Source organism: Nyctibius grandis, chromosome 7, assembly GCF_013368605.1.
Source record: "Nyctibius grandis isolate bNycGra1 chromosome 7, bNycGra1.pri, whole genome shotgun sequence".
Classification (NCBI taxonomy): domain Eukaryota; kingdom Metazoa; phylum Chordata; class Aves; order Nyctibiiformes; family Nyctibiidae; genus Nyctibius; species Nyctibius grandis.
In genome coordinates, this window is record NC_090664.1 from 9,849,731 (window position 1) to 9,866,211 (window position 16,481).

A 16,481-nucleotide genomic window follows, 5' to 3' on the forward strand; every position below is an offset into this window, starting at 1 on the left:
TCTCCTGCTGCTTCCCCAGCCTGTGAGCCCTGGTGCATTTGTACCACTTGCCAGCACTTGTGGACGTTATAGCCCGAATTTAACCAAATGCTTAACTTGAACCAGTAGGCTCACTGGACATACTGGTTGGACTTAGTTAACCCTGTGCTTATGGCTTCTCAGCAGTGCAAGTAAAGCGGGATTCCTCTGCTGGTGATCAGGTTAGCCAAAACAGCCCCAGAGAAGCAGCAAGAGTAGATGTGGTGCTGAGGGACAGGGTTTAGTGGTGGACGTGGCAGTGCCAGGTTAATGGGTGAACTCGATGATCTTAAAGGTCCTCTCCAACCAAGACGATTCTATTCTGTGATTCTAAGAACTCGGTGCTCCCGGCTGGGAGGGCAGAGACGTGCAGAAGTGAGACCCGGAGCGTCTCCGGCCCTGCCCGAGCCCCGCGGGACGCGGGCGAACACGGCCCGGGGGAGCGGGGCTGGGCGCCCTCACGCTCCTACCGCCGCGCTCGGCGGGAGAGGGAGGCTCCGTCCCGCCGCAGCCTCCAAGGGGCGCTGCCGCGGGCTCCGCCGCTCCGGCACCGCCGGGACCGGGGCGGCTCCGAGCAGGGGGAGCGCCCGGCGCGTCAAGGCGCGCCCGCCCCACCCCCCCCAAGCCTCCTCCCCCCCCCAAGCCTCCTCCCTCCGTCCCCTCCCCTCGGCAGCGGCGGTGGAGCCGCCGGGCTCCTTCGCTCCTCTTCACATGGGGCTCGCCCTGCCGGAGGGACAGCGCTCCTGCCCTCCCGCCAGCCGCTGAGAGGGACCCGGCGCGGGCGAAGGGGGCTTTCCGCCGCCGGCAGGCAGGTAGGGGCGGGCGGCGCCCCTGAGGGGAACTCGGGGAGCGGGCGCGGCGGAGGCGGCGGGACGGGCGCGCGGGGCTTTGCCGCCCCGGCCGCTGGTGTCGGTCACGGCGCGAGGCTTCGGCCGGGCTCTGCGGGCGCGGAGCGGAGCGGGGCGCACGTGGAGCGGGCGCCTCGCAGCCCGCCCGCCTCCCTCCCTCCCTCGGCGCCGCCGCTCCGCCCGGCTCTTGCCGCCGCGGTCTCGGCGTGGTCGCGGGCACCGCCTCGGGGAGGGAGCCGGCCCCCGCCGCTCGCTTGCGGGTGGCTTCTCTTCCCGCCAGCGGCCGTGGTCGGCAGCTCCCGGCTGCCGCGGGGAGCGGCGCAACTTCAGGGAGGACCCGAGCGGGGACGCGTGTCTCCCCCCTTTGCCCAGAGGCGATGTAGTTTACTCGGAGAGCCGTGAGCCTCTCGCCGCCCGTGCCACCTTTTCTTTTAGCTCTCATACGAAGGTCGCAGCCGGAGAACAGGTCCGTTATTTGTGAAACTATTTTGTGTCAGTTTAGTGGTGTTTTTTTTTTATACACTACCAAAGACAGAGTGTCGATGAGATTAATTTCCGTGGTTGGTAGATTAAACGCAGGATAAATTCCTTATGCCACTAAAGCGAGAGTTACGGGCATGCCGGGTTCATATAATCTGATATTCTCATAGCTCAAAATAAACCTTTTCATTAAAAGGGAAAAGACCGGATCCACTTCTTGCAGCTTTTGATTGATTAGAGCTCCCTCGTGGAAATCAGCGGGGAGTTTTGCCTGATTAAGACCTGTAAAATCGTCCTGAGGTGTGTTACACAACTGGCTGTAGATGTGCAGTGTGGGCTCAGTTAGATAACTTTGCATCTGGGTCTTGTATTCACTGGTCCAGCTGAAGTACCTCCAAGTCAAATTAGTTTCGGTGCTCCACTTTAAGAAGTCAGCCCTCTCAACTTGAGATGTGCGAGGGAGCGGGAGGGCTGTTTTACCTGCCTTAAAAAAGAATAAACCTGTTATTTAAACAGAGAAACGGGTGATAGCCGTTGGAGACGGTGATTGAAATTTAGAAATGCTCTGTGTGTTTCGGTGGCAGTGCCAGGTAAGGTCAACTCTCTTTGTCCTGAACGTGTTTTATTCCTTATTGCTTCTGTAGCAGCTGAGCCTCAGAAGCCCTTGTTAAGAACCAGGGACCCAGCTGTAATAAAAGATCTACAGGCATGCATGTAATCGTAGTATCCCCATTAAAGAGTATGCTTTCTGGGATGATTGTGCAGAAATGTTAAAGAAAACAGCTCGGAGGGTGCAATTCCCACACATGTGAGCTGACTGTTCAGTTATTGCTGGTCCATTTTTTCTGTGTTCCTAAAATACCTGACAGTAAGCAGATCATGGATTCTAGTCAGCTGTTTGTAGAACTTTTCTTGTTGCTGCAACTGCAAATGTTGCTGTCAAATTGCTTTTCTTAAGGTGTGAAAGTAAGTAAAATAAAATGGAAACTTTCTTGCACTTCAAATAGCAGCAATATAGGACCAGACTTGGGGAGGGTGGAACAAACAAAACCCAGCACTTTTTCTTTGTGCTGTAACTACATTCAGATGAGAAAACTCCTTTGGGACGGCTTTTCTCAAGTTCGTTCTTGGGTCCTTGGAATTTCAAGTGGCAAAAAGTCTAGTCCTTTGAGTGAGAAAAAGGCGCTGTATCGTGGTCTGTGGAGTTGAAATGCACATCACCGGAAAGTTTAAAATAGCCTTAAAGTAATATGTAGTGGGGCAGGTGTATTTGCTGTGTTTGGGGCAATGGGTTTGGATATGAAAGAACAGGTAGTGTTTCTGAACTAGGACATACCAGTGTTACTCTGTTAGCTTTGGTGCTTCAGTACTGGTGTTCCCAGACCAAGACCACGATCTGGTATGAATATATGCGTGTAAATTCAGTGTCTGTGGGTAGGTGTGTTGGTATTGCTAACCTCATGGCCACATTGGAGGCTTGGATTCCTAATATCCCTAAGGATAAGCCTATGGAAAAACTTAGGCGTGTGCTGAATAGCTTTCCTGGGCTAGGACGATAGAAAACAAATAGTGTATCACTAAAAGTATTCAGGAAAGCTGTTAATAACATTCAAAAAGAAATCCTTAATACGTGTATGAAGAGCATTATAGGTTCATGTAGCTGAGCTATCCTGCCTAAGTGTCCATCTCCTAATCTTTGGGGAGAGATTTTTCTAAAATAGGGTACTTAAATGTACCTCAGTGTAAAATACTGAAGCGAGATGAATCATGGCAAACTAATTCTACTCAGAAGATTGGATGTTTGTACCTTGGACAGAAAAACTGTCGTCTTAGCAGCATGCCAAAGCTTGGAGCTCTCCGTACATAGAAAAGCTAATGGAGTATGCGTTGTGGTGTTATGTGTCCATTGCTGTTTTACGGGAGATATTTATACAGCAGCTGTTGCTGATATATCACAATTGGTTACTTATCTTCATAGAGGTGGGATAGGAAAGTACCATGGATGTGGAGAGACTAAGTGCCTTGCCAAGTCACTCAGGAAGTCTGAAAGAGCAAGAAGTTGAAGGCAGATGGAAGAAGCTCTAGACTGGCAAACCTACCTGGATTGTTTGCCTTGTTTGCTATAGATTATGTTTGAATTATGCTATAAAATAAAGATATTTCTGGTTATTGCATCTAATGGTTGGCTGGCAATGTTCAAAGTTTAAAAAGTGTTTTTCTCTTATATGTCTTTCTACGTCTTTCTGTGCACATGGTATTTGGTAGGCATTGGTATTTTATTATGCTGTCATAGCTTCCCTTTTCCTAGGTTTGTTATTTTAATATTTAAAAATCATCTAGTACCCTCCATGCAAAAACAACATTCTGTTAATGGATTGTTAGAGTGGGGAATTTGAGTGTGAGATAGCCAGCGGTCAGCATTATAATTCCCGATGCAACCATTAGTCAGCAACACTTCACGTAAATATCCAAACTAGAATTTAATATCCGCTGTAGCGTACTTCATCGGAAAGGTGACTTTAAGCAAGCAGGAAGTTCTAACTTGAGGACGAATACATGCCTGCAAAGAGATGTGCTGAGGTTGCTGTGAAAATGGTAACTTTGGGGTTTTAGTGTTTGTGACTCAAAGTTTAAGTCCATTTTTGCTCTTAAAAACTGCAACATGCAATTTTAAAGAGTGGCTAAATAGTTTTAGTTTTTTTACAAGATGCCTGACAGCAAAACCTCTGCATAGCAAGGTGTGCTGCTCTGAGGAGCTCTGCTTTTGTCTGCACTTGGGACTGAAGTGTCCTTTGCTGGTTCGGTTGTGCGCACCACTGGTGTTAGCTGTTGGCAGTGAGAGGCGTTTATTCTATGTAAACTCAGATTTGAGTAGCTGAAGACCCTCATGTTGTCTCCCACTAGTCAGCTAATTGTAGTTTTTGTGCTGACTGCAAATTAACTAAAAGAAGTTGTGTTAATTTGCTTCTGCTTGCCCTTTTATGCCGCAAACGCTACACAGCTGTGAAGTTGTCTTCTAGCTCTGGTTTAGGGGCATATTCTTCGAGGTGGTGTGCGTGTCCTTAAACAGCCCGGATTCGCAAAGAAAGATAAGTTTGAAAGTGGCATTTGTGCCCTAGAAAAAGCTACAGGGAGATAACGGGAGCTACGTGCATGCTTAAAAACTGACACACGCCCAAGTGTTTCGGTGAATAAGCTCGAGTGCTTTGCTGGATCACAGCTGTGAGCGTGCGGAAATACTGTACCTACCGTCTGCTACCGCTGAGTACAGGACTTGATATGTATTTCAGTGCAGGTGTTTGGAGACCATCCCAACTGCAAAAATGAATTGGGACAGGGATCATACATGTTCTCGGACAAGAATGGAAACTTAGTACTACAAGTGGCTTAATTAAGGCTTCACTGGGAAGTCTTACAGGGACTTCTCCCTTTCTCTCTGATACTTAAATACTGGGTGAAAACTGATGCATTAAATGATCTAATTCCCATTAATTTCCTTAAGAAAATGACTACACAAAGGGTGCGTCCAAGTGAACTGCCTCGGGAGTTCCACCCGTGGCCTGCAGAAACTATGGGGTTTGCCCGGCATTAACGTTTTTGTGGCAATCTGTGACACTGATTTGCTGAGCGGGACTAGCGCTAAACACGGCAGCAGTCCCGGTACCGGCCCCCGCCCTGCCTGCCGGCCTCTTCATTTGATTAATCTGCCCGAGACACCTCCGGGGACTGCGGGAAGCGAGCGGCGGGGCAGCGGCGGGGCGGGCGGGGTGGCCCCGTTCCCCGCCGGGAGCGGGGCGGAGCCGCCAGGGGGCGCCCGAGGACCGGCGGAGGGCGGCGGCGGGTCCGCTGGGCGGGGGCGCGCCCGGCTCCCCCCTGCGCCCCCGGGGATCCCGGAGCGGGGAAATCCATCCCCAGTTACCCCGTCTGTTCCTCGGGTAAACTACATCACCTGCCCGGGCGCTGCCCTGTTCGCAGCGACGGGCGGCGTTACGTTGGCCTGAGCTCCCCGACAGCAGCGAGGTAAAGTCAGCCAGAACACGGCCGCTCTTACGTGCAGTCGGTGTGGGTGCTCTGCACGGCGGTGTAAACGAAATCGAAGTGATCCACTTCGAAGTTGCGTGCAGAGGAACTTTGCGGTGCATCGCAGTGCAAAGCAGCCTGTTGTTGCGGGGCCCTGGGGAGGGGTGGCCGAGCGCCCTGCCTGGTTCCCGTGGGGAGGGGCCCTCTGCGTTGGTGGGCGAGCTGCTGGAAGAGGGGCGTGGGGCGAGGGAAACGCTGCTCCGGCAGCTGTGTGTGTCTCGCCGCCAACAGGGTCTCTCTAGGTTAGAGGAGACAGCAGAGTCCTTTCATTGTGGGCCTGGTTAGGTAGAGGAGCTTGTGTGGCCAGGAGGAGTTTCCTCTCCTTACTGGTGTCCATCCCTTAGCGTGTCCATCCCTTAGCTTGTCCACCCCCCTCCCTGACATCATTTTACCACGAGCCTTCCCAGCCCAGGCCCTCCGAAGCTGGAAGTGAAACGGCTGCCAGCCTCTTTGGTAGCCTGATTGAAGGGAGTGGAAGAAGCACCTCACGATGGGGTGCTAAGAGGATCCTTGGCCAGACTGACTGTTTGTGGCTAGAGCGGTGATTTCTGGCTGTAGCAACCCATGTGACTTTGATTCCTCATTTATTTTCAATAGATGCATGGTTGACACAGGGGGAGTACCTACAGCATTTGATTTGCTAATGAGCGTCATTCATGGATCAGCAAAGTCTGTAAGTGGCTGTTATGGAGAGCTGGGGTAGTACAGAAGAAAATTCCCTTTAGTTGAACAGCAGACAAATGGAAAGCAGCTGTGCCCTAAGCAAGAGAAGTTTTCTTGGTGGGAAGGATTGTAAGCAGTGCAACTGCTCTGACATGACACCTGTGCACTTAATCCATGCTTTCTTAATCTACTGCCTGCTGTGATTTCCTCCAGTAAATTATTTACTGTGAATGGATCACTAAATGTTACATGGATTGTCGGTCGTCAGGCAGCAAGACAGACATTAGACATTCACTGTACTTGTGGAGAGGGGAAGACACCCTTCTCACAGGTGGCGAAAGCCAATCATTTGGCTGTGGGGTGTAGCTTGGACATGGGTGGTGTTTGGAATTACTTCTAACTCTTTTTTGATTGTTTACTTCAGGGAATTTCTGCTCTTGCATCACGTTGTGCAGTGCATTCAGGCAAGATCGTTGTCTTTAGTGATGCTTGTCACTGTGGCTCAGCATAAAGTGAAGGACTGGGATTGTTAGTATGTAAGTTGCTATCTAGAATGATTCTGTCAATAAGCAGCTGGATATTCTGATACATGTGGAATGGGATTGTTGAATTAAAAAATATCATGTAAAATATCTGCAGTGAGAGAATATCTGTACAGTTACATGAGGGCTGTAAGTGACTGGCTCTTTGATGTCAATGCCAGTAAAATCCTTGGAAATGTGGACAAATGAATAACCCACTGCAAACAGTGTGTTAAGTAATGTAGACAGCTGTTTCGTATTTGGTTTTATGCCAATTGCTGCTGCTGTTACCATTGCATTTGATGGAATTGCACATCATTTGTATACTCCTGGTGTAAATATTGCCTTGGTACGTCACGGGTTCGTAACAGATATAAGCAGATGCTTTTACGTGGCTATTAATTTATGGTGAAAGTTTTATGGGATCATGAAGGTTCGCTGAGAAAGATTAAAAATGACTTGGAGATCTGGCCAGACGTTTGGCCAGATAGGCTCAGCTTTGCATAGTGATCAAAGAAATGGCGGGGGGGAGATATCTGTTAAATTACTTGTGTGGAATTAGCGTATAGATGAAGGAGAGGAGAAGAGTAAGGGAAGGGGAAATAGAAAATCGGAGTAGCCTGTCTGTCAGGGTGGTTTAAGCAGGGTCCAGTTCCCTGTGAGGCCTTGCAGGCAACTTGTAAACTGCCTGGGTGTGTTCTTTTTGAACTTGCAGAAAGGCTTTCAGTCTTAAGCTTGTGATAATGGTCTCGGCTGAGCCTTCAGCTTCGCTTGTGTGGAACAAACAGAAGCAGCTTTGCTGTGCTACAGCTTGGGTTTTGGTTATTTTGGAGATGTATAAAATAGTATGTCAAGCTCCCATGTGTTGGCGCTGACAGTACATGTGGGAGATGGCCATAGGCATAGAAAAGGCAAGGAGAAACTTTAAAGGCATGTGTAGTTTTCTCTGAGTTTAGGAAAAGCCTTTTTGTCTTTTCATCTAGATTAAATGCTGCTTGAGTAACTTTAATTTTAATTTCACTTCCATTGTTAGCTGTGCTAACTTTGATAGAGATTCCAAATAAATCATAGAATCGTTTTGGTTGGAAAGGACCTTTAAGATCATCAGGTCCAACCATTAACCTAACACTACTAAGTCCATCACTAAACCATGTCCCCAAGAATCACATTTACTCATCTTTTAAGTACATCTAGGGATGGTGTCTCAACCACTTCCCTGGGCAGCCTGTTCCAATCCTTGATAACTCTTTCAGTGAAGAAATTTTTCCCAATATCCAATCTAAAAGTCCCCTGCTGCAACTTGAGGCCGTTAACTCTCGTCCTGTCACTTGTTACTTGGGAGAAGAGACCGATACCCACCTCGCTACAACCTCCTTTCAGGTAGTTGTTGAGAGCGATAAGGTTTCCCCTCAGCCTCCTTTTCTCCAGGCTAAACAACCCCAGTTCCCTCAGCCGCTCTTCATAAGAGAATACTTATGTCAGCTTTGATTTGATATAATGAAAGCTCACATGCAACTTACAGGGAAAAATGACAGCATCAGTCTTTCTTCTTCATATCCATCACAATCTTATCTTCCAGAAGAAAGAATTTGCCGTAGGACTGTAGAGTAGTCAGAATTGGGGAAACCGGTGAACTATATTTGAACGTCACTTTTTCTTCACAAGATCAGATATGTTGTGTGTGTGTGTCTGCTGAAGGGCTAGGAGATGAAGCTTCAACATAGATGGTTGTCATATGCATTTGTAACTGCAGCTTAAAATGTCAGATGTAGCTTATAATTAGAAACAAGAGACTAAACCCTCATCTCTCTGAACATGAATTTGTAATGAATGGCTGATGTAGAACAAAGTACATACAAAAAGGCATAGAAAACTGTTTGAACAAATGTTTGTATGAGATTCTCTCTTAGTATTGAATTAAATATTTTCTCACTTCTGTAATTATTATAAGTCCCAAGAATTATATGAAATTGACTGATTATACAAGAAAATCTTTTTCGGGGAGGAATTTTACTAGTCTTGTCTATAGGTGGATTATATTCAGCTATGGACCCGAGGAAGAGATACCACAACACAGACCTGAATAAGCTGATGTAATGCTTCCCCATCAACTCAAACTAGTTTGAAGAATAACTGTAACATTGAATAAAATTGATTGCAAGGAGAATTTTGTTGGAGAAAGTAATCTTTAGGTGATAATTCTTAAATGTCATGGACTGGTAAGGGAGATGGTATTCCAGTTTTTGCACATGAAGATAAAATGTCTTGTTTGCAGGAACTTATTATGAACAAAGACTTTTACGAATGCACTGATGAAATAAAACAGTAGAATTCTAAGAACTATTTAGTGTACTTGGTCAACAGCACAGATCCTGTTAGATAGATCCAGATCCGGTTAGCTGCCCCCATGGGCAAAAGCTAATGCAGTTAGCTGTAATGCTCTGTCTTGGTCACTTTGTTCACCCTTTATGGTGCATGAAGGGACTATGAAAGCAAGATATGCATAACTTTAATCTAGTTATTTACTGACTGTGATGTGTAGTAGTTTGCTAGGATTAGTGAGCAACCAGGCAAAGCATGGACATACCACCTCCAGGTAAGATATCTGGTTCACAGAATCACAGAATAGCTGAGGTTGGAAGGGGCCTCTGGAGGTCATTTGGGCCAACCCCTTTGCTCAAGCAAGGCCACCCAAAGCCCATTGCCCAGGACTGTGTTTAGATGGTTTCTGAATTTCTCCCAGGAGGGAGACTCCACAACTTCCCTGGGCAACCTGTGCCAGTGCTTGGTCACCCTCACAGTGAAAAAGTGTTTCCTGTTCAGGGGGAACCTCCTATTTCAGTTTGTGCCCATCACCTCTGGTCCTGTCGCTGGGCTCCACTGGAGAGAGCCTGGCTCTGTCCTCTTTGAGCCCTCCCTTCAAGGTATTTGTATACATCGATAAGATCCCCTTGAGCCTTCTCCAGGCTGAACAGTCCCAGCTCTCTCAGCCTTTCCTCTTACGTGAGGTGTTCCAGTCCCTTCATCATCCTTGTAGCCTTTTGCTGGATTCTCTCCAGTATGTCCATGTTGCTCTTGTACTGAGGAGCCCAGAACTGGACACACTACTCCAGGTGTGGCCTCACCTGTCCTGGCACCGTTGCTGGCCTAGCAGTCATCAGTATTGGGAAGGCTGACTTCTAGTGCGTCTTGGATGAACTGATTCTCACTGTTGCTGAGTTGCTACATTCTGACTCCCTTTTTTTTTCCACTACAGGTTTTCATAGATTTTCATGGGTTTTTGTTTTTTTCTTGAGTCCTTGAACCATTAACAACCTATGTTTCAAGGATCTTATGTCTAGCTGCAAATTTACCATTCTCATCTGTCATGGCTCTAGTCTAAGTATTGTCACACAGCGTTCTTGCAAGCTGGCAGTTTCCTGAGAAGTTTCATCCAAGGTTACACAGTTCTGCTGTGTCAAAACTAGGCCTTGGATCACAGACAGCTGAACCCCTAGGAAGAGGATTCACACCAAGCTGAGGTGTGAAATCAGTATGAGCTATGCTGTGCCGATTCCCTCAGGAGGACACACAGTGAATAGTAGATGCAAGGTTATTTGAACTACTTTCAAAATAACTGGATGCCTGCAGGAGAAGCCTTGTAACTTAAGCTTTCTCTGCGCTGGACTTTTGCCCATCAGTGTGTTTTTGTATCTATTTCTGACACTAACGTGGTTTATAATTGGCTCTTTGCCTGGTCTTAGACAGTGACAAGTGGTGCTGATATGGATTGCTTATGGTAAGGAAAACGTTGTTTTTTTTTTAAAAAAACCAAAAGCCATTGAAAGAAATAGAGGAAGATGAAGCTCAAGATGTTGAAAAGAGTTGTAAAGGAGCAATTAGGAGGGTGAGAACCAGTACACTGGCCTGCTATATTATATGCTATTTGGTAGTTAGGAAAGGGTGGTACAGTAGGTAAAATTGGAGAGAAGGAAAAATAAGAACAGGTTTTATGAAGAGGATACTTTTGCTATTTCCAGAAGGGTAGAATGATCAAAAAATTACAAGTGGATTTTAATGAAAAAACAGTAGGTAAAGTTCTGACTCTTGTGAAATGCAAAGCAAAACTTACAGTGCTTTCACTGATGCTGGAATTATTCCTGTCTTGTATGTCAGGAAGAAATAGAATGTCAGAAAAGAAACTTAATTTTTCTTTTTTTGGTATTGGTAAGTTTACAGACTTGGAACATCTGTTATCTGCAATGGAAAATCGGGTGAAACACTGGGAAAAACTTTCTCACTCGAACGGTAATGTAACTGGAAAAAATTTCTGAAGGAAATGAGATTTCAATCATCTGGAAGTTTTAAGAACAGGGAGTGTCTACCATGAGGTTTTTGAGATAGAGTTAATTAAGTTTTGGGGGCAACTGATATTTCAGCCACACCCTTCATTATTTTTATGAAATTTTCCAAAAAGTAGACTTTTAAATATGTTTGATCCTTTTTACACAGGAGGCAAAGCCTTCTTAAATTGTAGATCTCTATGCAGCACATTAAGGAAGCCAGTGTGTTTCTGACATAAGATCACAAGAGTTAATGAATTGGGGAAATAGTGTCATTTGTTTGGGGTTGTTTTTTTCTTTTTTTTTTTTTTTTCTTCTTGAACTATGTTTTCTGATAGTGTGCAACAGGTAATGGTACTAATTTCTGAAATGGCTATTTATTAATGCTCTTTGATCTTTTTGCTGTTGCAATTTAGATATTTATTTATTTTGACAACAAAAGTGGCCCCCATGACTTGCTGTTATGTGCATGTATTAGTCTGACATCTTTGAAAAGTGCCAACCCTCTTGTGCTGCTAGAGGTACGTAAAGTGTGATGTGAGTGACTTCCTGCTAATTCTTATGAATAGTGACAGACTGTGATATCTTCATCTAAGAGATGCCACTTAAAGCTTCAGACATAGTGGTATAAGCATTCAGCGGGTGTTATCAAAGTGGCTGGCACATCAGTAATCTTCTAACTACTTCTGCAGTAAAGTGTAAGTAATTGGGTTGTTAAGGATTATATTACGCACCAGAGTGGTGGTGTTTGTGAGTGGGTTTTTTGTTTGGTGTGTGGTGTGTTGTGTGGTTTGTTGTTTTATTTTGTTGTGGTGGGTTTTTTTTGTGTGAAGTATCCATTTTGTGAGCAATTAAATTGCAGTAGTCTTTACAGGACAATTTCTGTTAGTTTTGTCTTTGGAAACAACTGAGTGGATGTCAAGACTGTATACTTTCTGAAATCCTCATTTTTATCAGAATGTGATAAATGAGAATGGGGAAGGCCTTTCTTCCATCCATCTGTGATCTTTACTTCCTGCTGTAGCAAAACCACTTACAATGGTTCTTGAGTTCAGTTGAAATTTCTTACAGCAGTGTTCTTTCCAAGTGTTCACCTAATTATGGGTTGAATTTGCTGCTTAAGTAGATGGATTTGCCTTGTTTGTTTAAAAAACAAAAAAGTCAAGAATATCGGAGACCAGTTGTTTCGGAGTTCAGTAAAAACTTTTTTCAAGCATCCTTGAAACCTTTTGGAGTTAACTGCTCAAAGAGGCGTGTTTGAAGGTTAGCAGTGATTCTCAGGAGGGTTGACTGGGGGAGTTTGTAAAATTAGCTATTCTAGTCTGCAATAGAAATGGCTTTGGTTTGAACCAAAGTTTAACCAGTTTAACTGCTGTTCACAGAAAGTAGTTTCACAGTGAAGGTGCTTATTTCCTGCCTTAAAGGAATCTTTAATTTATATACCTTGCTACTTGTGATGTTAATGTATTCGTTTCCTTTCCTGTCCTATTAAGCTATATTTGGCCTTCTTTTACTAAAATAAATCTGGTTCTGACAGTTTTCTTACGTAAATACTACCTACATAGTATTAAGAAAGGCTAAACGTAGTCTGTACTGAATAAGTATAAGATGAAGCATGACTTTTACAAGTGATGATGATGAAGCCAAATGTGTTCTGTATGCTTTTAGGAGCGTAATTGGCAAAAAGCAGATTTTTACATGACTTAAATTTTATTACCTTCTTAGATATAATGCATTTCACTGTGGGCAAATAGTTACTGTATAATCACTCTCTCTAGTGAGTACCCAGAGTTAATTTACTTAGTTGCACTTATGCCTTGGTGGCGTTTTATTGTGAAAGTAGTCATGTTTAACAACCCATTTAGCAGGTGAATAATTCTTTCATGCTGTTGTATCCATTTCCCAGTGACCATCCATGACTTGTCAGATACTAATTTTTTCAAAGGGTGCAGTTTTTTATCTGTGACCAGAGGCTAAATTGGAGTTGAATGAAATAGCGAAGAGAGAATGTTGAGGGTTTGATCAATTTGAAATGGTCCATTTCTCCTGCAGTTCAAGAGAATCAGGGAAGATGAATGCAGCAAGTGACTTGCAATGTAGCTGATCTCCTTAACTTCACTGACAAAATATGAGCTGCACTCAAGCAATGTTCACAAATTACTGCTGTGTAGGCTGCCAGCAGAACGCACAAAATCTGCAAAAGGGGCAGCGCCTGGTGGTTTCTGAAAGATGTGAGAAAACGAAGGAGAGAGCAGCCCTAACATTTTTCATGCAGTTGTTGCCAAGAAACTTCAGTCAAACGTAGTCTCTATTGATTGCGGTTTCCTTGGCTTAGTGATGATATAAGTTAGACCATAAATTCAGTTTCTCTAAACTGATTCTGATGTGACCTATCCCTGGCTCTGATAGCAAAGAATGTTTGTAGTGTGGATGTTGTGCAGTTTTTGTTTTTTTAACTGAGTATGGATACCGTAAGCAGATGGAAACTACCTAGTGGAATTGCAGTTGGAAAATAAGGTAGAAGTTCAAGTCACTCATGCGTTGAAGTGGAGAGAAAATTAGTATGCAGCTAAAAGCTTATGAATAAGTGAAGGATTGGTGTTAAATGTTCTTAATAGACATGTGTTGGGAGGAAAACACAGGAGATGACCTCTGTGGAAAAGGTAAGGTGTTAGCTGTCAGTATAAAATGTCTTGTGAGCCTTGTGAAGAGCAAGGTAGTCACATTCGGTTTGTTTGGTTCGTAATCTGCCATTGAGTGGGTTGCCAGGATGCCTGCAGCAGAGCAACCCATGAGCAACAGCAGCTTTGGAGAAGAGGGGCTGAAAGCTGTCGGTAGGGGTGGAGATGGATGGAGCTGCTGAGCTCCTTGCAGGAAGTCGTACCTGAATTGTCTGTTAATACCTATTTGCCTGTACATTTCAGGTTATATAGATGGTGAGTGTCTGAAAAGGTCCCTTGTGGCAGCTCCCACAGTGAAATCCCTTGTGTTACCAAGGTGTGACTCATGAGAGTTCTTGTCATCTCTTTCCTGTTGAATGATCTCGGAGGTTTCTCTTTAAGTGTCTTGGGTAAATGTCTTGGAGCTATATGACGATGCTGGTATGAGGCTCTTAGGACTAGGAAGGCTGGCCATACCTGTTTTAAATGGTTTCCTAGATCATATTTCATGCTTGCAAGCATCCAGATATGTTTCCAAAGAGACATACAGACCTTAAACAGAAAATATTAAATAAGCTGTGAGCGTGAGAATGATTTAGCAACACAGGTTTCTCCAGCTGTCACTTGGCCCTGTCTCTGTGCTGGACTAGTCACCAACCAGGTATTAAAGGTACACAGAGAAAGGCTATGAGGTCCAAGGGCACTGATTTGGTGACTTTTCCTTTCCAAATTAGTAGAAAGGAGATGATCAGAACGTTTCCCTGTTGCAAGAAAGAAGCAGATGCTTAAAAATCAAACCCAGTGATCTCAAGGGAACAAGAGAATAAGACACAGTTCTTGTTCCACTGCTGACAGCATTTTTGTTGACTTAGTAGTCTGTACCCAGGAGTCCTTTCATTTTCAGCATCAGCCCCATTCCATCTTTTCATGATACCTTGTGAACAAGAAACATGAGGCAAAGATGCTGAGAGGGTTTTATTCATTAATTCTGTCTTGTAGGGTGTGAGGTTTAAGTATTTCGTGCATGTGGAATGCTTTGAAAACGGAAAGTGGGACAGGAAACTGTATTTTCTGGTATGTTTTTTTCTTTGGGAGTTTACTATGTAGTGCATAGTTTGTGGATTTGACTCTGAAAGCATAGCTGGTTTGTGACTTAGCTGCTTTTCCTAACTATTCTAGGATAAAATGTCTATTGGTATAATTTGTGAGCCATAAGCTCTGTTGGCTTCTACTTATTTCTTTGAACAACAGGTGCCTAACGCGGTGCAGAACTACAACATTTGCAGGGCCCAGTTTTGGGACTTTATTGGGATTTTTCCTTCATAAAAAGTGCTCGCAAAGCATCAAACAACACTGAGCTGGGTAGAAAATGAGTAAAGAAACCAACCAACCAAACTACAGTGTGACATAGTTTAACATTATTGTTATATTGATTTCTCATTAGAAATGGAAATAAAAATGAAAGTTATAAGCAGTTTCTTAAAATTACATGTAAACATCTGAAAAATGAGGATTTTTTTGTGTTCTATTTAAACAAATGATTTATAAAGATTTTCAACTGAGTATATTTTTTTTTGTGTTTTATTCAGAGATCAGAAGGATTGCTTTTTAACACTCATTTAATATCTCGCTCTTGGTTCTATTCAACTCATTGCTAGTGTATTTTAAAGTAGAATTTAAGGGGTTATGGTTCTCTTTAATTGCATTATTAAGATGGAAACAGTTTTTTAACAAAACAAACTTCTAATTACTTCAGATTTGTGTAATAACTCTTATTTTTCTAATTCTAGAATTATACTTCTAATCCATTGACCTGGATTTAAGCAGATTTGCTTTCTGGCTTTCATGTGTCGGGAAACATTTGTCTTTGCTTGCAGGGTTGGGTGAATAAAGTATTTTATTTGTTTGGCCACTGAACCAAGTAACCACAAATGCTTGTTTGGTTTGTTCTGATACAAATCTTCATCTAACTTGTTTTTCATTTTGAAAGAAAAAGGAAAGATTTTTCTTAAAGACTTAGGAGGGTCAAATGAAATATTCCTTCCCTGAAAACAAGATTTTGTTTTCATCTGAAGTAGTTTTCACGGCAGCAGAACACACAGGTGTCCTTGAAAAAAATCAACAGCATGAATTGTCGGTCCTTCGGTGCACAGCCTGGTGGTGGGAGCACTTTCTGTGGGTAGATTGCAACTTTCCTTTTTCTGTGAAGTGTTTGTACTGAAGCTGGGCCAGAGGACGAGAGAACCATCTGGCTTCCCTGCTCAGTCAGCTGTGGCAGGGAGAGGAGGTGCAGTACCTCTGGCTTCAGCCTGGTTTCATGTTGTATTGGAGTACATCACTTGCAGGGGCCCACTGTCTGTGGGAGAGACCGGGGCAGCATCAGTAAACTGGATTAATAGCACTAATGTTTGGAAGGAGAGAGGAAAGCCTTCGAATCCTCTTGGTTAGAGGAAGGACTTTAATCTCCCTTTCTTGTCCGGGGCCAATATCCGTTGGAAAAAAAGACAGGGCTGGTAACAACTCTTCTCTGTAGATTGTCATTCACTTTTTAGTTGAAAGCGCTTAGCAAAGCGAGTGGAAATACCAAAGAACTTGGTGTGACAGACTAAAATCTGGGGATTTGGGGTTGTTTTTCCTAATAAACATTTTCGGTAGCTCTCCCCCCCCATCCAATTCAACTTCATTGGAAACTCCAAACAGTATTGCTATTGTGCAGGGTATCACTAGTTGTCAGGGAAAGTGGTGACTCTCAGGTTTTTCTGCTCTTGTTCCTGTGGCGAGGGACTGAATTATTCTGGGGAAAGCAGGGCTCAGGCGTGAGGGACGGCTGGGCAGCAATGCAGGGTGATGGGTCTGCCTTCGCTCTCTGTCGCGGTCTCTCTTTTGTGA

At 44.3% G+C, this 16,481-nt stretch overlaps 1 protein-coding gene across 2 annotated transcripts in view; it reads left to right on the plus strand.

Annotated features, from left to right (window-relative positions):
• Positions 1-742: 742 nt before the first annotated feature.
• The window catches only part of CPNE4 (copine 4), a 257,825-nt gene continuing 242,086 nt past the window's right edge, over positions 743-16,481 (plus strand). The window contains exon 1 of one of the 2 annotated variants that reach the window (XM_068404460.1): positions 743-830. The gene's annotated coding sequence lies outside the window, so the exon portion shown is untranslated. Of the gene's footprint in view, positions 831-10,348; positions 10,389-16,481 lie in introns of those variants that run through there. The other variant, XM_068404459.1, reaches the window with a different exon arrangement.